A 16,834-nucleotide genomic window follows, 5' to 3' on the forward strand; every position below is an offset into this window, starting at 1 on the left:
TCCCTTTATGCACCTGGCCGCTGACCAGGTGTGTTAGTTTTCTGTCACGGTGTGACAAAGACCCGAAAACGTAGCCGCTTGCCACACGCTTGCCACACGCTTACCGTCTCACGGTTTCCGTGGGTCAGGAACGTGTGCGCCGGGCCGGGTCCTCGGCTCAGGGTCGGTCCCAGGGCTGGGCTGGGTTCACCTGGGGAAGGACCCTCTTCTCTGCTCACTGTTGCTGTTGGGGAGAGTCAGCTCTCGCAGGCCACTGGAGCGGGGTCTGCATTCCTCGTGGCTGTTGGTCGGAGGCCACCCTCTGTTGCTTGTTAGCACACTGTCTTCATCAAAGAAAGCAAACAAGAAAAGCCAGAGAATGCTAGCAAGACAGAAGTCACCGTCTTTTGGGACTGTATCTCTAAAGTGACTTCCGCCCCTTCTGCCGTATCCTCATCAGCCACATGTCCCCAGCTCGGGAGGGGATCGTCACCCAAGGAGGGAGTCCCAGGGGTCAGGGACCCTCTGGATCATCGCCATCTTACGAGGTTGCTTATCACACCCGGCCTAGACTCTTCCATCTAAGCTCACACTGGGCCCTCCGTTGGTGCGTCCCTGCTTTCCCTGGGCTCTTGCTCCCTCCATTTGCCCCTAATGGATCTGCACAGTGAGGCTGGCAGAGGCTAAGTAGCTTCTGTGAGGGACACAGGGACGCGGGGTGTTTCCATCCAAGGCGCTGCAGTGTCTCATCCCCGCTAGGAGGGAGATGAAGTGGAGAGAGGAGTGAGGTCGGGAACGTGACTTCCGGGCTGCATCCCACGACACGTGTAGTCGTGCCCCCTTGACATTCTGTGCTCACGTTTTGTTGTCTGGGGGTTGGCTTCCAGTCAGTTTCTTCCTCCTCCTCCTCCTCCTCCTCCTCCTCCTCCTTCTTCTTTTTCTGTCTATAAATAGTGTCGATCAGGGTGGTGTCTCTAGATGGTGGGTAACATGAAGCTCATCTTTAAATTTTTTTTTCATCATTTGAGTTAAAAAGGAAGTGTGAATGAAATAAAGAGTTTAAAACTTTTATACGTGTCTCATACAGGCTGCTAAATAATTTTATCTTCACATCTGTAAGCAGAAAAAGTCTTAGCTCAGTGTCTCCCAGCAGGGTGTGCTGCTCTTTTATGGAACATTCCATACAGTGTATATTGAGATTTGGCCTAGACCTTGAGCGACCTTCCTTGACTCACAGGTGTCTTCGCCACTGGCGTGAAGAGCTCGCTCTCCTCCTCCCGCCCCCAGAACTTTCCCCTCCCCAAATGCTTGAAAGCCTTTGGCGGGAATATAAAATGGTGCGGCCGCTGTGGGTGACGGTATGTTGCCATGTGACGCAGCCGTTCCGTGTCTGGTACGCGCCCCAAACCACTGAGAGAGCAGGACCCAGGAACTTGAAGAGATACTTGCACCGTGTGCACAGCATCATTCACAGTGGCCAAAGGTGGAAACAACCCAAGCGTCCGTGGACAGACGAGTGAATAAACACAACCGTGTGCCCACACGGTGCGGGGTATTACTCAGCCGTCACGTAGACCAAGTCAGGGAATCCGGACTAACACCTAACCCCCTGGCAGTGCCCACCTCCCCCGCGAGTGCTGTCTCAGGTCAGTAAGGAATTTTCTGACCAGCTTCCCGAGGTCACCTGTCACGTGGGCCATTTCCCACCCGGAGAGGGAGATAGGATCAGACAAGTTTGCCCTCCAGCTAAGGAGGAGATCTGGCCGGAAACAATCCTTTCTTTTCTTTGGGTAACTGCTTTCTGGCCCCACCCTCCTTCCTGTAAAAATCTTTTGTTTTTGTGCAATCCTCTGCTTGCTGCTAATCCGAATCTCTGGATAAAGCCAAGTAGAGCTTCAGACTCACTGCCAAGAGTTGTACTTTTTGGCGTGGGTGGAGCGCGGCATTTGTTGGGCAAGGAGAGGCCTGTGGGCGGGCGCAGGCTGCAGGTGAAGGGACTTAGTGCCGCTGTGATGAGGGGGGTGGGGTGGTCAGAGGGCAGAGTCTCCTTGGGCGCCCCTGGCCGCCCAAGGACGAAGGAGAGGACAGAAAACAAATGGTTAAATTGATAAGAGTCTCCACCAATTTAGAGAAAAAGGCAATCCCATCAGCAGCCTAATCTCCGGTGAAGGTGGACTCCAGTTTCCTGGAGCCTCAATGTCACCTCCCCTCTGTAGTGATGCGGGACAAAGGCCACAAGGAAAGGGCAGGTAAAACTAAATCTCCCTCTAACCTGCAGCCACTGACAAGTAGTTCAGGCAAACCGGAGTGTAACATTTCTCCGGGAGCTTCCTGTGGTCTTAATGCTTTGCTGGAGGGAAAAACAACCTTAGCTTGTCCGTAGCTAGGCCTCCAGTGTCCTGTGCGTCTTTAACATATGAAAGTCTCTCTGGAAACTTCCCCTTTGACTTTACCTCCCCCAAGTCCACGGTATATAACCAGTTGCTCAGCACAAGTCGGGTGCAGCCCTTCCTGCCCGGGGGGCCTGTCCCTGTGCTTTGATAAAATCACCTTTTTGCACCAAAAAACGTCTCCAAGAATTCTTTCTTGGTCATTGACTCTGGACCCCATGAAACTCACGGCTAAACTTCATCAGTTGGACTGTCCACTTATAAATGGTCAAGACGATACATTTTACATGTGTTTTACTACAAGTAAAAATAATAAGGGGTGCCTGGATGGCTCAGGTCATGATCTCATGGTTCGTGAGTTCAAGCCCCGTGTCGGGCTCTGTGCTGACAGCTTGGAGCCTGGAGCTGCTTCAGATTCTGTGTCTCCCTCTCATTCTGTCGCCCCCCAGCTCATGCTCTGGCTCTCTCTCAAAAACAAGTAAACATTAAAAATTTTATAAAAGAATAATAATAATAAGGGCTGGGTGGCTCAGTTGGTTAAGCATCCGATTCTCAGGTCATGATCTCATGGTTTGTGAATTCGAGCCCCATGAATGGTGGGACTTTTCTCTCCCCTGCTCTTTCTCTCCCCAAATAAATATATTTTTAACATTTACTTATGAAAGAGAAAGAGAGAGAACATGGGCAGGGGAGGGGCAAAGAGAGAGGGAGACAGAATCCGAAGCAGCTCCAGGCTCTAAGCTGTCAGCACAGAGCCTGACGCAGGGCTCGAACCCACAAACTGCGAGATCATGACCCGAGCTAAAGTCGGATGCTCATCCAACAGAGTCACCCAGGCGCCCCTTTAAAAAAAAAAAACCGACGGGGAGCTACATACGTGTTTGTGTTTCAAGGGACCCGAGGACCACCCCTGAGCTGGCAGATTTATTAGAGAGAATCGTGGGACTTAGCTTACCAGCATCCCCACGGCCCGGGTTCATCGGGTTTACGGTGGGGGTGTGGTAAGGGTGGATCACAGGGCACAAAGACCCAGGCAGCGTCTGGAGGAATCCAGGCACAGGCTTCCCTATGCTTTCCTCCCCCTGTCCATGGGGCGCAGGGGCACACCCCCCCGGCTCCTGGGGTCCCAAACAGACCAGGCTTGGTCACTTGCCACTGACCAAATCCAAAACCAGAGAAATGAGTTGGGAGACAAGGAATTTATATCAGTGAAGCCAGCACGGCAGGAAGATGGTGTCTCCAAGACCGTGTCTCCAAAGTGCTGGAATCACATCCGGGTTTGCAAATATGAGGAAAATGTGGAACAGAGGTCGGTGGGTACGTGCAGGCTGGCTGCGAAGGTCAGGCTGATCCTTGCGGTTAGGGGCGGCCCTCGTGCTTGAGGGGCAAGTTTTCGGTTTCCACCTGATACTGCTTGGCCTGCAGGGCCCTGGGCCTGAGTAGGAGATAAGCTAGAAAGGAGATCTTAATTAGAAAGTGCAGACCGAGGTCAGAAAGGAGGTGGTCCAGCTCCTCCACCCTGAGGGGTCACCCAGAGCTCACACTTTCCCCAGTGAGGCAAACGTGGTGTGTAAAGTGTCTGCCCAGGGGAGGCCGCTAGAGACACAGCAGCCAAGGTTTGGACTGGACACTGGTCACACGGCTGTCTGCCTGGCGCGAACCGAGACCCCAGACCCCCAGAGAGAAGCACACATTTGTTTACTAGCTTAAACCACGTTGTTTGCTCCCACAGTCTAGATAAACGATGAGCCACCCTTACCGGTTAATTGCTGGCCCCTGAGGGCCCGCAGGCCAGTCAAGGACGGAGTCTGCCAATAGCCTTCCAGGGAGGGTGGTATCAGGCCAGCTGTGTTAATCCCGGAGGGCAAGGTCAAGGCAATGTCAAGTAGGGTCTTTATGCTTGTTTGTTTTTTGGTTTTTTGGTTTCTTTTGAGAGACAGAGACAGCACGAGCAGGGGAGGATCAGGGAGAGAGGGAGACCCAGAATCCGAACACAGGCTCCAGGCTCCGAGCTAGCCATCAGCCCAGAGCCGGACACAGGGCTCGAACCCACGAACCATGAGATCAGGACCTGAGCCAAAGCCGGAGGCTTAACCGCCTGAGCCACCCAGGCACCCCTGAAATAGGGTCTAGGGCGCCTGGGTGGCTCAGTTCATTGAGCGTCTGACTCTTGGTTTCAGCTCAGGTCATGGTTGCAGGGTTCGTGGGCCCCGGGTTGGGCTCTGCGCTGACAGCTATGGAGCCTGCTTAGGATTCTCCCCCTCCCATCTTCCCTCCCTTGTGTGCGCTCTCTCTCAAAACTAGATAAACTTATAAATTAAAAAATATATAAAATAAACAAGGCTGGGAAAGTTACTGGTCACCAACGGTCTAGAAAAGCCTAGAGAGGGAAAGGTCTTGAACTAGCCTTGGGTTTAATGTCAGACGTTTGTTTGAGTGCCAAAATCCTCAGAGCTGCTCTGCCCTGCTTGGGCCTGAGATCTAGGCCTGACTCCAAGGCGGGGCGTCCCCAACGCCCCCCATTCTGAGGCTCCCAGGAGGGCTTCGAATTGTCCTCAAGGGTGGGCCTCTCCTGAACTCCTGTTTCTCGGCCTGCCTCGTTTGGACAAATGTCAAAACCAGGACAGCAGGGATCTGAGTGATTCTAGAAACCACTGTTCTCGAATCGTTTTATTATGAATTAAGTCATTCAAGTGGAATATATGTATCTTTACTTCCTCAAATTGAAACATTTGTTTTTCTGTCTTTTTTTTCCACACTTTTTTTTTTTTTTTTAAAGTAAACTCCAGCCAGGGGCTTGAACTCATAACCCCAAGATCAGGAGCCGCATGCTCTACTCACTGAGCCAGCCAGGTGTCGCTGAGACACTCATTTTGTAAATGAAAAACACATTCTTTGTCCACTTGTCTTACTTTTGATCTTCCAAGAAAATGGACTTCTTGGGCAAAGTGGCTCAAATTCCAGCCGAGTAGTGGGACAGATGTAATCCAATACCGAAGAGATAATTAGGTTTGAAAAGCTAATGTCTCATTAAAATACAGCTCTGTTTGGCTTGTTTGGTTGGGTTCTTTTGCTTTAGTTCCCAGCAAGTAAAATAGAATACACTCCTATTCTTTAAGAAAATTGTCTATATTTTCTTAGGAAACATGGAAACATATTTCATAGAAATGCTCTGACTCAAAAATTTGTGTGATTTCTTTTTTGTTTCTTTAAACAGAATTAAATTAGTTTATTGATTTAAAAAGTAGATGTAAGATTTAATAGATGGAGGCAGAGATGGGAGGAAAGAAAGAGACCAGGTTATGGAGCCAAGAAAGCCTTTATTGGGATCTGCGGTTCCCAGGCCCCCGGTGAGGTTCCGTGACCCCGGGAGTGGGGAGTCAGGGAAGTCACGCCTGGTAGGGAGGGGCGAGGTATTTTATGGGTGAAAGACTTCCGGTCTGGTCCTGGGAGGGCAGACCACCAAATAAGGGCACTTTAGGGACGTGGCGGGATGGGATAGGTTGCCTCCTCTGTCAGGGTGATGGGAAGCTGGAGCTTCATGATTGGCTGTTTTCAAACTGGGGCGGGACCTTCCAGGTCTGCAGGTGAGGGGTGGGGGTCGTCGGTGCAGGGTATTTTTTTCTCCAACCCACAGCAAAATGGCCACTAGTCACCATGCCAAGGTGACTCCCAAGGTGACTCTTACAGTAGACTTTTTATTTTTATGTATTTAAAAAATATACTTTAAAATTTTTTAAATTTATTTGAGAGAGACAGAGACAGAGAGTGAGCGGTGGAGGGACAGAAAGAGAATTCTGTCTGGGCACAGAGCCTGATGCAGGGTTTGAACTCACAAACTGTGAGTTCATTATCTGAGCTGAAACAAGTGTCTGACACTTAACCGACTGAGCCAACCAGGTGCCCCTAAAGAAAAATAGGCTTTAATTTTAATTTTTATTATTATTATTTTATTTTTATTTTTTACATTTGTTTATTATTGAGAGACAGAGAGAGACAGAGCACGAACAGGGGAGGAGCAGAGAAGAGAGAGGGAGACACAGAATCCGAAGACAGGCTCCAGGCTCTGAGCTGTCAGCACAGAGCACGACCCGGGGCCCGAACCCAGGAACCGTGAGATCTTGACCTGAGCCAAAGTCGGCTGCTCAACCGACTGAGCCACCCAGGTGCCCCTAGACTTTAATTTTTAGTGCAGTTTGCGTTCAGAGCAAAATTGAGAGGAAGGCTTCCCATACTACAATCGATGAACCACCAGTGACACATCATTGCCATCCAGAGTCCACTGTCTACATCAGGTTCACCTTGGTGTACATTCTGTGGGTTTGGACAAGCACATAATGACATGTGTCCGCCATAGTGTCACTCGGAGTAGTTTCACTGCCCTGAAACCCCACCGTGTTCCTCATGCTCATCCTTCCCTCCCTGCCGGCCACTGATCTTGTTCCCGTTTCCATACTTCTGCCTTTTCCAGAACATCATGTAGTTGGAATCATACAGTCTGTAGCCTTTTCACTATTGGCTTCTTTGATTTAGTGAGATGCACTTAACATTCCCCCATGTCTTTTCATGGCTTGATAGCTCACTTCTTCGTAGCGCTGAATAATATTCCCTTGTCTACGTTGTGAAACACAAGACAAGGCCAGGCCCCCAGTGAATTCGTTTATGCTAAGTCCCAAGTCCCCTTCACCATTACTGGTTCCGCTTTCCCAGAGAGGAAATCTTTTTTTTTTAAATTAATTAATTAATTAATTTTTGAGAGACAGTGTGAGCAGGGGAGGGTCAGAGAGAGAGGGAGACACAGAATCTGAAGCAGGTTCCAGGCTCTGAGCTGTCAGCACAGAGCCCGTCGCGGGGCTCCAACCCACGAATGTGAGACCATGACCTGAGGCGAAGTCGGATGCTCAACTGACTGAGCCCCCAGGGACCCCCCAGAAAGGAAATGTTAAGCCAGTTGATCAGGAATTGCCTGATGGACTCCTTCCATCCCCTAAAGGAAGACAACCTTGCAACAACCAACTCACTTTATTTATTTATTTACTTTTTTTTTTTTTTTTTGCTGGTGTAACTTGTTCCTGCTTCCTTCTGTCTATGAACGTCTTTCGTTTGGTACAGCTCCTTGGAGCTCCTTTCTGTCTGCTAGATTGGATGCTGCCAGCTTCACACAGATTTTTGTCGAACTCCTAACAAGTCTAATGTGCCTCAGTCTGTCGCTCAATGGGGTGTACACACCTTATCCATGTCAGTTGCTTCTAGGTTTTGACAATCATGTTTGTCATGCTTCTGCAAACATCCTTTTAAAGGTTTTCGTATGGACCTAAGTCTTTACCTTTGGTAAATCCCAACAAGCAGGATTGCTGGATTGCACGGCAAAGGGTACGTTGGTTTTATAAGAAACTGACAAACTGTCTTCCAAAGCGGAAGTGGACCCTCCCCAGCAATGAAGGAAAGTTTCTGCTGCTCTAATCCTTGCCAGCATTGGTGGTGGCGGTGCTGTGGGTTTTGGCCATTTTATTAGGTGTGTGCCAATATCTCATTGTTGCTTTAATTTTCGTTTCCCCGATGACGTAGTATGTGGGAGCGTTCATCTGTTCCCTTCTTTGGTGAAGTGTCTGTCAGAGTGAGAGGGAGACACAGAATCTGAAGCAGGCTCCAGGCTCTGAGCTGTCAGCACAGAGCCCGACACGGGGCTTGAACCCATGAACCGTCAGATCATGACCTGAGCCGAAGACAGACACCTAACTGACTGAGCCACCCAGGTGCCCCTGTTCTTTGTATACTTTGAGCACTGTCCTTTATCAGGTGTATCTTTTGCAAATATTTTCTCCCCATGTCAGTGGCTTATTTTATTGAATAAGAGATTTCTTATTTCTGTGATTTCTTCTTGGGATTCATGATATCTTACATTTTAATACCAGGAAGTATGTTTCTGTTAATTTGGTAGGCCCAGACACAATAACCTCAAACTCTAGCTTTCACAGGGACTTTCAGACTTTGATTTTCAGCTTTGTATACAAATAGTCTGAATAATCTGTGAGCACTTGTGCTCATCTGGTTGATTGCTGGTTTTCTGAGCTGCTGTTAAATCTGGAAGGTTTGATGTGTTCAGCAGGAGTAGTTTTGCCCTGATTCTGTGTGAACTGAGACGCATAATTAAAAGAAAAAAGACCTGACTGACATCTTAGAGACGGCACATCCAGAAGAGAATCATTTGGGATTTTTTGTCTTACTGTATTTCAATCCATGGGTCCTCTTCTTTTCTTCCTTAAAAGGTTGTCAGATGTCCCCAAACCTTCCATCTTCTTTGTTTATATTCTAAGCTTGTTTGACTTTTTTTTTCTTTCTATTTTACATTTTAAAAGGCATCTTTGAGGATAATTGTCACATGAACTGAAAGCAAAGTCTTTTGATGACTCATCTTGCAGTCACTGCCAGAGCCTATGGAGAAAAGAGCGGACGATGTTTTCTCTCCTTCTTTTATGTTGTTACAACCATTCAAATGACAGACGAGTACAGGAAATGTTGACAGCTGGCATGTTGGGTAAGTAGTCTGTCGAACTGATGTGACTCTCAGAGGGAGCCCTGCGAGGGCCTCTGGGCCTCGCTCTCCTCCTGGAGGTGGCTGGACCCAAAGCTACCCTGAGTGTGTTCTATTCCGCGCATCATGATTTGTTTTGCATCCAGAACTTGCTTTAGACTTAAGGTTGGATGGGGGCCGGCCGTGAAAGAATTCCCCCAAGGCAGAACAGGAGAGATAGAAGCATATAGAATACTCTGCTAGGGAGCAGCAAGCAGGACGGCAGAGCGACTGTCTGCTCTGTGGCGGTGGTGAGGGGCTATAGTTACAGGCCAGGTGAGGGAGTAACGTAGGGGGCGGGGTGGGGGTGTGTGGGAAATGTATGGAATTTTCCCTTTTTTTGGTAATCTTAGGAACTGAGCCTGGTTATAAATAGCCCATTGGTTTTCCATCGGCTTAATGAGCCGTTTTGCATCAGCTCAGTGGTCACTGCGGGGGCCTTTAGCCTCGCTCAGGTTTCCAGTGCTCAAGCCTGTTGCCTAAAATCGGCCTCTAGAGTCATTATCACCTTGGCACCAGCAAACCCTGACATGGCCACCATTTTGGCCTGTCTTGTTACTTTGCCGGACAGGGTGCACTGTTTGGTGTACAACTTGTTTCCTTTCCAGGGAGATCCGCTTTATCATTTAATCTCTTTCTGGATCAGCGTAATCATTAGGCCAATGTAGGGCATGATTGTTTGCGTCTGTTTGTGTTAAATACTGATATGCACACAGCACCATCATTGCCCCTCATAGTTGGATTTCCCAAGACGAATCTTCTTTGTTTATAGACCTCACTATAACATATGGAGTCCTTAATGATACCGGGCACACGTGTAAGTATGTGGCCCCAACCTGAGCAATCTAGGGGTCTCATCCCAATTACCCTCCATAATGGCCGGACTGTCTCTCTCATTGGCTGGGCTGTGACTGTCTCTCTCATTGGCTGGGTTGTTGCTGGAAGAAATGGAAACCTTCCTTCCTTCTGTTGGCATGGTAAAGTGGTAGCTAACGTTAGTGCCGATTTGCACTGTTCATTTCTTCCTCTTCGGTCTGCATTCCCTTTATGAATTTTCACACTATTAGTTTTTTTTGTAAATCCTGTACCCAATGTGGGGCTTGAACTCACAGCCCCAAGAGCAAGAGTGGCATGCTCTACTTACTGAGCCACCAGACAACCAATGTTTGTTTTATTTTTTAAGAAAAACAATCACACACATAATAACCTGTTTGGAAAAGCCCCTTCCCTGTACGCCTTTGTTTCCTGACTGTAGAACAGAGCGTGCAGTGCATCGCTGTCTGTAAAGTGGTCTCCTTGCTCCAGAGCTGATCAGCCGCTGTGATGTAACCTGAGGTGTGTTCAGTGTCCCAGTGTCGAAGGTTCGCATGCTTGGAATTTTCTGTATTTGTGCCTTTGTAAATCCCATCTCCATCTCGGGTGTATGATAGGGTGATGGGCATATGGCCACGAGCAAGTCTCCCCAAGATGGGCACTTTGGCCTGAAGATTATTTTGAGTTAAAAGCAATCAAAACCCAGTAGGTTCAGGAAAAGCTCTTTACCTCCTCTTCAGGTACCTAAATTCACATTGGGAGGAAGAGACTGTATCAGAAAGAGAGCTATTAATAGAGATTCCTCTTGGGGCCCCTGGGTGGCTCAGTCGGTTAAGCGTCCGGCTTTGGCACAGGCCATGATCTCATGGTTCATGGGTTCCATTGCCGTGTCGGGCTCTATGCTGACAGCTCAGAGCCTAGAGCCTGATTCAGATCTGTATCTTCCTCTCTCTGACCCTCCCCTGCTCACGCTATCTTTCTCGGTCTCTCAAAAATAAATTTAAAAATTATAATAATAGAGATTCCACTTTACCTAAGAAATGTATCTGTGGAACAGGGCCGTCTTTGTTTTCCAAATATCTCTATGGCGTTCCTTCCCTTCATATCCCCAAGCCTTATCCCTCCCCTTAGCTCATGTAAGTCTCATGTTGCCTGGCTGTCTTTGGAATCTCCTGTCTGTGTGGGGTCCCCATATGTACCAAACCATATTTGATCTTCTTCCGTTAATCTGTCTTGTGTCAATTTGATTCTCAGTCTAGCTAGAAGGACCTTGAAGGGCAGAGGAATTTCTTCCTCCCCAACATGGGCATGGTCAGGCTCTGCCGTGATAATTGTAGATTTAAATTCAGTAGTGAGCAAAAGTAAATGAGTAAATTTGTCAACTTCCAGCATGAAATATGTTGCATATTAATGAAAAGTTAACCTCAGATGGAGAAGGAGAATTTGACCCCTTGGGTGAAATGGACAAACTCCTAGAAAGACACTGTAACAGGCTGACAAAGAATTAGGAAATCTGAAAATACCTATGACAAATAAAGACATTTAATAATTAAAAAGCTTCCCACAAAGAAATCTCCAGGCCCAGATAGCTTCATTTGTGAATTTTATCGAATATTTAAAGAATAAATAATACCTATCCGTCTCAGATTATTTCAGAAAATCGAGGGGGTGTGGACTCCTACTCATTCCATGAGGCCAGTACATCTCTGCTACCAAAGCCAAAGACATCACGAGAAAAACTACAGTCAAATATTCCTCATGAACACAGAGGCCAAAACTATTAACAGACTGAACCCACATAAAACAAATATATAAGGAAGATCAGCCCCACTGGGATTTATCCCAGGAATGCAAATTAGTATAACATCCAAAAATCAAAATAATTGTGTCTTTTTCCAGCACCAGTAATTTTCCAACATCAACTGGATGCCGGACAAGGCAGTTCAGTTCTGCCACTAGCTACCCAGTTAGTACAAACCCCATAACGTGAGGGCTCAGCTCCAGACAGCCCCCACTTGAGACCCCCCACTTCTGCCTGACTAAGCACAAATTCAGGGAGTCCTACGACTCTTCCCTCCGATTTGAGAATTCACTAGAGCAACTCACAAAATCAGGGAAGCCTTATACTTAAGCCTGCAGTTTTATTTTGTAGGATCCAACTCAGGAACAGCCAAATGGACGAGATGAACAGGGCGAGGTGGGGTGGAAGGCGGGTCGCTTCCGGGTCCTGTTTGGGCACGCGGCCCGCCTAGCACAGGTGGAAGCTCCCTGAACTTTGTCCATGAGTTTTGGGCAAGATTTTATGATGCAGGCATGGCTGGTTAGATCACGGGCATTGGTGATTACCCAGCCTCTTGCTCCTCGGCCCCCTGTGGTCAGTGGAGGAGGGAGACCTGAAGTTCCAACCCTCTAGTCATGGGGTTGGCTCCTCTGGCAGTGAGCCCCCTGTCCTGAAGCTGTGGGGGCCCACCCCGAGTCACCTCATTAGCAAAAACTCAGGTGCGATCCCCAGGGCCCCGTTTTGATAACAGAAGATTTTCCTAGCACTCGTGAAATTCGAAGGGTTTTAGAGCTTTGTGTCAGGAATGAGGGACAAAGACCAAATATATATGCTTTAAAGATTTTATTTTTAAAAAATCTTTATTGGGGCGCCTGGGTGGCTCAGTCAGTTAAGCCTCCGACTTCGGCTCAAGTCAGATCTCACGTTCGTGGGTTCAAGCCCCGCATCGGGCTCTGTACTGACAGCTAGCTCAGAGCATGGAGCCTGCTTTCGGTTCTGTGTCTCCTTCTCTCTCTGCTCCTCCCCCTCTCATGCTCTGTCTCTCTCTGTATCAAAAATAAGTAAAACATTTAAAAAAATAAATAAATAAAAAATCTTTATTTTTGAGAGGGAGAGGGAGAGAGTTGAGAAGGAGAGGGGCAGAGAGAGAGGGAGACACAGAATCTGAAGCAGGCTCCAGGCTTTGAGCCGTCAGCACAGAGCCTGGCGTGGGGCTCAAACTCACAAAAATGAGTTCATGACCTGAGCTGAAGTCAAATGCTTGACCAACTGAGCCACCCACGCCTCCCAAAGATTTCATTTTTTAAGTAATCTCTACACCCAATGTGGGGCTCAAACTCACAACCCCAAGATCAAGAGTCACAGGCTTCTCTGAGCCAGCGAGGCACCCCCCCCAGTATATATATTTTTTTATTATATCACAGTAATACACCATATAAAGGATACAAACTACATGATCATTCACACTGCAGGAAAAGCACTTGACAAAATCCAATGCCATGTTTAAAAACAAAGAAACAAAAACTCAGCACCTTTCATTAAAGTAGGAACAAGAGAGTTTCTTCAACCTAATGGAGGCATCTATGCAAAATCCCACAGCTAACATCATGCTTAACATTCTTTTTCTAAGATCGGAATCAGGGTAAAATGTACATTTTTGCCACTTCTGCAATAAGGCAAAAAAAAAAAAAAAAAACCAACCCAAAAGACATCCAGATTATTAGAGGAAACTATCCATCACAGGTAACATAATCTTCTATGAAAATAATCCCAAGAACACATACACACAGACACAGAAACCTACTAGCTACTAGAACTAATGAATTTAGCAAGGTCAGGATACAAGTTCACTAAACAGAACTGAGGGTATCTCTATATACTAATACCGGGTAATCTGCAAGGGAAACTAACACAATTTCAGTCACAATAGCATCGGAAGGAATAAAATCCTTAGTAACGAATGTAACAAAAAGTAGAATTCTTATTTGCTCAGAACGACAAAGCATTGTTGAGAGAAGTTAAAAATATAAATAAATGGAGAAAATTTCCATATTCATGGGTTGGAAGGCAATTCTTGCCACATCGATCTGTAAATTCAGTGCAATCACTCTTTAGATCCCAGTGGGGCATTTTTTTGCAGAAATCAACAAGTCAGCTTTAAGATTTGTAGGGAAATACAAAGAACCATTGACAAAACAATCTTAAAAAAGAAGGACAAATTTGGAAGTACTTTCGCTGTTTTATTTCAGACTCACTGTGAAGAAACCATTATCAGGACTGTGTTGGCGTAAGGATAGATCGATGGCAGATCACTGAGAGTCCAGAAATCCTTCCATTTATGTTCAATTGACAAACGTACTAAGATAATTCAAGTGCGAAAAGAGAGTCTTTTCCATAAGTGGTGATGGGACAGTTGGACCGACACATGCAAAAGAGGCGAACTTAGAGGGGCGCCCGTGTGGTTTAACTGGTTGAGGGTCTGACACTTGATTTCGGCTCAGGTCGTGATCCCAGCGTCCTGGGACTGAGCCCTCGTCAGGCTCCATGCAGAGCATTGACCCTGCTTGAGACTCTTTCTCTCCTTCTGCCTCCTCTCCCCCACTTGTGTTCTCTCTCAAAAAAAAATTTTTTTAAAGAGATGAATTTAGATATTTGAGATTCTTTCATGACTGTCTCTGGTAGATGGTTCTATACTAATACACTTATGTCTTTTCTGTTAGAATGTTTCTGGAAAATGGAATTCAGGGCATGAAGGGAAGAGCTAGTCCCTGGAGCTTGGGGAGGTATGGATGAACACCGCATGTATTGATGGAATTTGTGCTGGGCCATTAAGTATTTATCAATGGATACACATGTGACTTGTTTTCAAGACATGGGGCCTCACCAGCCTTTGTTCATATCTTCAGGTTTGTTTTCTTTTCGTTGTACATGATTGTACTTTTTTGACGGGGTGTAGGGGCGGAGAGGGAGGAGAGACAGACTCCCAAGCAGGCTCCATGCTCAGTGTGGTGCCCAACGTGAGGCTCAATCCCATGAACAGTGAGATCGTGACCTGAGCTGAAATCAAGAGTCAGACACTAGGGGCTCCTGGGGGGCTCAGTCAGTTGAGCGTCCGGCTTTGGCTCAGGTCATGATCTCATGGTTCGAGGGTTTGAGCCCCGTGTCGGGCTCTGTGCTGACAGCTAGCTCAGAGCCTGGAGGCTGTCTAAGGATTGTGTGTCTATCTCTCTCTCTCACCCTCCTCTGCTGACGCTGTCTCTCTCTGTCTCAAAAATCAATAAAATATTAAAAAAAAAAAAAAGAGTCAGACACTTAACTGACTGAGCCACCCAGGCGCCCTATTTTCTTTTCCTTTGGCCCTTTCAAAACTAGACCTGTCAACATGCATCAATTTCTGACCCAAACCAAGAGTAACCTGGAGAAAATTCGATATCAACTCTGCCTCGTGCAGATATTGGTAATGAAGGGACAGTAAGGCATTGGTCCCTTTATGGTGTGGGCACCACACACCCACAGGGTAGGGGAGCAGGGCCTTGGTTCAGCTCTGAGGGACATTCCTGCTTACGTCAGCCTCATGCTTTATCCTGGCTAAAACACACACGCCCTCCCCCTGCGGCAAGGAATGATCTTATTTCTTTTATTCCTAAAGATGCAAAATGACGAGGTGAAGTTGTACACTGAGTCCAGAGCAAGTCACAGAATTGCAGTGAGGACTCACCAGCTCCGTCAAGTTCAGGTTTGGACTGCATTTTCTCCATCCAGTTCTGTGTGGGGCAGGCCCTGAGGCTCTTTCCAGGGCCTGCGCCTTCCCCTGGAATGAGCCTCCGTATTTACACACCCGACTCTGCAGAGCCCTTTCGCGTCCATTCTCACCTGAGCCTCTCCACAACTCCGCACAGCACAGAAGTTCGGAGAGAGGGCTCGGAACTGAGCTCCGGGGCGGGGGGTGGGGAGGGCGTGGGGCTTGCCTAGGAGGGCGGGTAGGGTGGGTACACACCTGTTTCAGCGTAGACTTCTCTCCACCAGGCTTGGCCCAGGTGCCTCTGGACACAGCCTTTGAATCGCTTCTCGGCCTTTTGGCCAAGATCAAGTGTGGACACAGCCTTTGCCTGGGCATCCGCTCAGCTGCTGGATTAACAGAAGTTGGATTCAGAGCATATGGGATCTCTTTTCTTTGATCCAGTCCAAGAGGATTGAGTTACTTAGCCCCTCGGAGAAGCTTGGGGAAACATGGCCCCACCAGGATGTGGGGGAGCACACGGCCCTGTGAGGCCCGGTCTTGTAGACGGTCCAGTAGAGCTGGGGATGCATATTAATGAGGAGAGGGGACAGGAAGGTTTCCGAAGCCACTGGGGAAGGAGTCCGCTGTCTAAACCTCCCCGGTGCCTCAGAAATGAGGTTCGGGGCCAAGGCGCCAGGCAGGCGCAGTGGTTCTGCGGGTCCGGCATTTGCTGACTTGGTCTGTAATACCCAAGATTTCTTTATCGTCCCCCAAAACCAGAGACCACCAGGGAGACCGAGTCACGCTTGCAAAAGCGAAGGGCGTTAGCCGGGGCCTAACCTCGGGCTCACAGACTTTACCGGCGCGGTGGATCCGTGCTGACAGCCCCGAACAAAGCGGGGCAGGGCCTTTATGGGCTTGGGAAGGGGGAGTTACAGGATTGTGACACAGGTACAGTGACCCAATCATTATTACACAACAGGTTTATCCAATCACAGTATTTATTTATTTATTATTTATTTATTTATTTTTTAATGTTTTATTTATTTTTGATACAGAGAGAGACAGAGCATGAGAGGGGGAGGGGCAGAGAGAGAAGGAGACACAGAACCGGAAGCAGGCTCCAGGCTCTGAGCTAGCTGTCAGCACAGAGCCTGATGCGGGGCTCGAACCCACGAACGTGAGATCTGACCTGAGCCAAAGCCGGAGGCTCAACCGACTGAGCCACCCAGGCGCCCCCAATTACAATATTTAGAGTAGACCCAGGACCCTCAGCAGGGTGTAAGGGTATTACAAGCGTGGTCCCTCTTGCCTTGGGCAATGTGTGCCCTTGTATTGTCTCAAACCTGCGTCCTTACGGGTCCTGTTCAGCTTCATCTCCCAAATTATGCTCTTCTGTGCAGACTTTTTTTTTTTTTTGCCACTGTCGCTCTGTGTTATTGGAAATTGCAAGCTATCCACAGTAAAGCCAATTTAAACCCAGTCAGGCCTGCACGTATTAACACTCAGGCTGGAAAAAAGGAAAAATGGCAGAGGTGCTGAAGGAAGGTCTCGTTGGGCTCTTTGCCAGTGTCGCT

General features: G+C 47.9%; 1 long non-coding RNA gene across 2 annotated transcripts; it reads left to right on the forward strand.

Moving 5' to 3' along the window:
• Positions 1-9,299: 9,299 nt before the first annotated feature.
• LOC115281451 lies at positions 9,300-16,171 on the forward strand. 2 transcript variants are annotated; one of them, XR_003904319.1, is made up of 4 exons: positions 9,300-10,304; positions 14,257-14,442; positions 15,186-15,272; positions 15,563-16,171. It is a non-coding gene; the product is annotated as an uncharacterized LOC115281451 (long non-coding RNA). The 2 variants fall into 2 exon arrangements; XR_003904318.1 differs by lacking the exon at positions 9,300-10,304 and having other exon boundaries at positions 14,114-14,442.
• Positions 16,172-16,834: the final 663 nt, after the last annotated feature.

The sequence above is a fragment of the Suricata suricatta genome, chromosome 17 (genome assembly GCF_006229205.1).
Source record: "Suricata suricatta isolate VVHF042 chromosome 17, meerkat_22Aug2017_6uvM2_HiC, whole genome shotgun sequence".
NCBI lineage: Eukaryota > Metazoa > Chordata > Mammalia > Carnivora > Herpestidae > Suricata > Suricata suricatta.